The 5,000-nt window shown below is 51.2% G+C and overlaps 1 non-coding gene across 1 annotated transcript in view; it reads right to left on the minus strand.

The window, feature by feature from the left end:
- The window catches only part of LOC126436292 (small subunit ribosomal RNA), a 1,909-nt gene extending 1,553 nt beyond the window's left edge, over positions 1 to 356 (minus strand). Inside the window, exon 1 of the ribosomal RNA XR_007580567.1 lies at positions 1 to 356. This exon is cut by the window's left edge and continues 1,553 nt beyond it. This is a non-coding gene — a ribosomal RNA (small subunit ribosomal RNA).
- Between the last annotated feature and the right edge of the window lie 4,644 nt (positions 357 to 5,000).

The following is a 5,000-nucleotide window of genomic DNA, read 5'->3' on the forward strand; positions in this document are numbered from 1 at the left end:
GGCGCAGAACCTACCATCGACAGTTGATAAGGCAGACATTTGAAAGATGCGTCGCCGGTACGAGGACCGTGCGATCAGCCCTAAGTTATTCAGAGTCACCAAGGCAAACGGACCGGACGAGCCGACCGATTGGTTTTGATCTAATAAAAGCGTCCCTTCCATCTCTGGTCGGGACTCTGTTTGCATGTATTAGCTCTAGAATTACCACAGTTATCCAAGTAACGTGGGTACGATCTAAGGAACCATAACTGATTTAATGAGCCATTCGCGGTTTCACCTTAATGCGGCTTGTACTGAGACATGCATGGCTTAATCTTTGAGACAAGCATATGACTACTGGCAGGATCAACCAGGGAGCTGCGTCAACTAGAGCTGAGCAGCCGGCCGCCCGGGAGTGTGTCCCGGGGGCCCGCGCGAACACGCAAGCGTCCGCTCAATTATTCTGCAAACAGGAGGAGGCTGAGCTCCCCTGCACAACACACCTCGAAACCCTCTCAGGTCCCGGCGGCGCGCAGCGCCGTCCTAAGTACTTGGTCGGGTTCGAGAGAGGCGCAATCGCCCGGAGTTAGGCGAGTAGACGCTTTAGGTGCGACCACCCGTGCTCCCAACTGAGCTTGCCGCTGCCGACAGAGGCCCGGGAGCGTGCTGTCGTGGCATTGCCGGCGGGAGACAACACGCGCCACCTACGGTGACCGGCAGCTCCAACGCCAGCGCCACAGAAGGACAAAAGCCCTACTTGGGTGCCGAAGCGAACTCTCCCAGCACAGCGCACGCGCCAACACGTCCGCACAGCTGCGATACAAACCACCTGCGAGAACCGCTGGGGCGACCGAGCAGCAGACGGCGTCGCGGCGCCGAGCGCCGGGCGGCGGCGCATCCTCAGCGCACAAAGTCCTCAATCGGACCAGCACACTGCAGATGGCCACCGCGCTTCGCACCGGGCCCGCGAGGACCTACTTTGGCCGCAAGGCGCCGCGAGCAGGGGGCGCCGGCGCGCAGCTGCGCCGCCTGCCGCGTCCGTCGGCCGGCGCGCCTGCCACCGGCCGCCCCCACCAGCCGGCTGTAGCGCGTGCGCCCACGCACCGCGCTGCCAGCACGCCGGGCGGCCCCCCCTCACCGGCCGGGGACGGTCCCACCCAGCCACCGCCGCGTATCGCCTCACACCCAGATCCCCTTTCACGTTCGTGGGCATGGTGGGTCCCCTTTCACGTTCGTGGGCATGGTGGGTATCCCTGAAACAACCGGTTAATAGCTCGACCGATCGTCGCCAACACTGATTCACCTCTAGCGAGAACAACCGCACCACAACGGGTTACCGGTTGTTCATTTGCGTAACGTCACCAGCAAACGTACACGTCCATCGCCATTTGCAACGAGTATTGCATGCCTGTGTCAGGTGTCACAACACACTACGTCTGCCCACATAGACGCAACAACATGTGCACGCCTAGAGAACACGTGGAAGGTAGACCCCGTACGTATGCGGTGTCCATTGCGCGAACGACTGTCAGCCCGCCTCTGCAGCATGTCGCAGATGTGGAACGCGGTGCAACATGCTATCACGGTGTGTGAGAAGAGACGACTACGTCCGAATACACGCTCCACTACATCAACAGACTGCTCATGCTGATCGCCATCCAGGGCGTCCGTTCCTCCCACACGTCTGTATGGCGTACCACACTGCAATCCAGCTCTTATAGGGAGACGACACGTAGCTGCGTGCACAATATTTGGACTGTATGGTCCGCCGTTGCTAGGCGCTGTCGTCATACGGTCACATGGGCCACGATGTATCATTCAGTACATACGGAGCAATGTGCAGTACAGTTTGTGGGTTTTGCGTACATCGGCGGACAGGTGACAGGCCGTACCACAACGTAGGCTGAGTACGTCGGCATGCGAAGGGCATTGAACATGCAAACTTCTCACCGACCAGCTTGCGAAGGCAGGGGGGAAGGGGGGGGGGGCATGTACGTCCTGCTGCTATCCACACTACAGTGTATAGCAGGAGCATGTGGAAAGTCAGCAACACCTGCAAGGTGTTTAACATGACGCGATACACAGGGGACCGGGCAGTGCGAGTAGCGAACTATATTGCGAGGGTTGCGGTTAGGCAACACTACACTACTTTAACGGGTTGCATAACAATTACAGAGCAGGTTCAGCGACAACGTGCGTCAGGTTAAGGCGCAATATAGTTTAGGTTACGGCGCACTTTAGGTTAGGTTAAGGCACATTATAGGTTAGGTTAAGGCACAACATGGGTTACGTTAAGGCACAACATGGGTTACGTTAAGGCACAACATGGGTTAGGTTAAGGCACAACATGGGTTAGGTTAAGGCACAACATGGGTTAGGTTAAGGCACAACATGGGTTAGGTTAAGGCACAACATGGGTTAGGTTAAGGCACAACATGGGTTAGGTTAAGGCACAACATGGGTTAGGTTAAGGCACAACATGGGTTAGGTTAAGGCACAACATGGGTTAGGTTAAGGCACAACATGGGTTAGGTTAAGGCACAACATGGGTTAGGTTAAGGCACAACATGGGTTAGGTTAAGGCACAACATGGGTTAGGTTAAGGCACAACATGGGTTAGGTTAAGGCACAACATGGGTTAGGTTAAGGCACAACATGGGTTAGGTTAAGGCACAACATGGGTTAGGTTAAGGCACAACATGGGTTAGGTTAAGGCACAACATGGGTTAGGTTAAGGCACAACATGGGTTAGGTTAAGGCACAACATGGGTTAGGTTAAGGCACAACATGGGTTAGGTTAAGGCACAACATGGGTTAGGTTAAGGCACAACATGGGTTAGGTTAAGGCACAACATGGGTTAGGTTAAGGCACAACATGGGTTAGGTTAAGGCACAACATGGGTTAGGTTAAGGCACAACATGGGTTAGGTTAAGGCACAACATGGGTTAGGTTAAGGCACAACATGGGTTACGTTAAGGCACAACATGGGTTAGGTTAAGGCACAACATGGGTTAGGTTAAGGCACAACATGGGTTAGGTTAAGGCACAACATGGGTTAGGTTAAGGCACAACATGGGTTAGGTTAAGGCACAACATGGGTTAGGTTAAGGCACAACATGGGTTAGGTTAAGGCACAACATGGGTTAGGTTAAGGCACAACATGGGTTAGGTTAAGGCACAACATGGGTTAGGTTAAGGCACACCATGGGTTAGGTTAAGGCACACCATGGGTTAGGTTAAGGCACACCATGGGTTAGGTTAAGGCACACCATGGGTTAGGTTAAGGCACAACATGGGTTAGGTTAAGGCACAACATGGGTTAGGTTAAGGCACAACATGGGTTAGGTTAAGGCACAACGTAGGTTAGGTTAAGGCACAACGTGGGTTAGGTTAAGGCACAACGTGGGTTAGGTTAAGGCACAACGTGGGTTAGGTTAAGGCACAACGTGGGTTAGGTTAAGGCACAACGTGGGTTAGGTTAAGGCACAACATGGGTTAGGTTAAGGCACAACATGGGTTAGGTTAAGGCACACCATGGGTTAGGTTAAGGCACACCATGGGTTAGGTTAAGGCACAACATGGGTTAGGTTAAGGCACAACATGGGTTAGGTTAAGGCACAACATGGGTTAGGTTAAGGCACAACATGGGTTAGGTTAAGGCACAACATGGGTTAGGTTAAGGCACAACGTAGGTTAGGTTAAGGCACAACGTAGGTTAGGTTAAGGCACAACGTGGGTTAGGTTAAGGCACAACATGGGTTAGGTTAAGGCACAACATGGGTTAGGTTAAGGCACAACATGGGTTAGGTTAAGGCACAACATGGGTTAGGTTAAGGCACAACATGGGTTACGTTACGGCACAACATGGGTTACGTTACGGCACAACATGTGTTACGTTACGGCACAACATGGGTTACGTTACGGCACAACATGGGTTACGTTACGGCACAACATGGGTTACGTTACGGCACAACATGGGTTACGTTACGGCACAACATGGGTTACGTTACGGCACAAATTAGGTTAGGTTACGGCACAAATTAGGTTAGGTTAAGGCACAAATTAGGTTAGGTTAAGGCACAAATTAGGTTAGGTTAAGGCACAAATTAGGTTAGGTTAAGGCACAAATTAGGTTAGGTTAAGGCACAAATTAGGTTAGGTTAAGGCACAAATTAGGTTAGGTTAAGGCACAAATTAGGTTAGGTTAAGGCACAAATTAGGTTAGGTTAAGGCACAAATTAGGTTAGGTTAAGGCACGATATAGGTTAGGTTAAGGCACGATATAGGTTAGGTTAAGGCACGATATAGGTTAGGTTAAGGCACGATATAGGTTAGGTTAAGGCACGATATAGGTTAGGTTAAGGCACGATATAGGTTAGGTTAAGGCACGATATAGGTTAGGTTAAGGCACGATATAGGTTAGGTTAAGGTACGATATAGGTTAGGTTAAGGTACGATATAGGTTAGGTTAAGGTACGATATAGGTTAGGTTAAGGTACGATATAGGTTAGGTTAAGGTACGATATAGGTTAGGTTAAGGTACGATATAGGTTAGGTTAAGGTACGATATAGGTTAGGTTAAGGTACGATATAGGTTAGGTTAAGGTACGATATAGGTTAGGTTAAGGTACGATATAGGTTAGGTTAAGGTACGATATAGCGTAGGTTCAGATACACATTGTTGTAGGGAAAGGTGTATTGGGGGGGGGGGCGGCAGGTTCGTTGATAGTGATTATCGTAATTGGATGCCTGCGGTATTATCCGATTTGTCACGTCAGGATGCACTTTTGGCTCATGACAGGCGGCGCTCCGATTCCATGGTTGTGGCAGATCTGTGTCTTTCATTCCTGCCATTGTTTGTGTGCTGTGACAGGAGGCAGTATTGTGATGTTGGGTGCACCACTGTGTAGGACATGTGTGGGTGTTCGTGGCTTAGCTGAGCAATGTGCGGATGTCGGAAGGGTGGGATATTGTGTTTTCTGGGTGGACCTCCCGGTCTGGTAATGATAGTGTGGATTGT

This window comes from Schistocerca serialis, unplaced genomic scaffold, assembly GCF_023864345.2.
Source record: "Schistocerca serialis cubense isolate TAMUIC-IGC-003099 unplaced genomic scaffold, iqSchSeri2.2 HiC_scaffold_1234, whole genome shotgun sequence".
NCBI lineage: Eukaryota > Metazoa > Arthropoda > Insecta > Orthoptera > Acrididae > Schistocerca > Schistocerca serialis.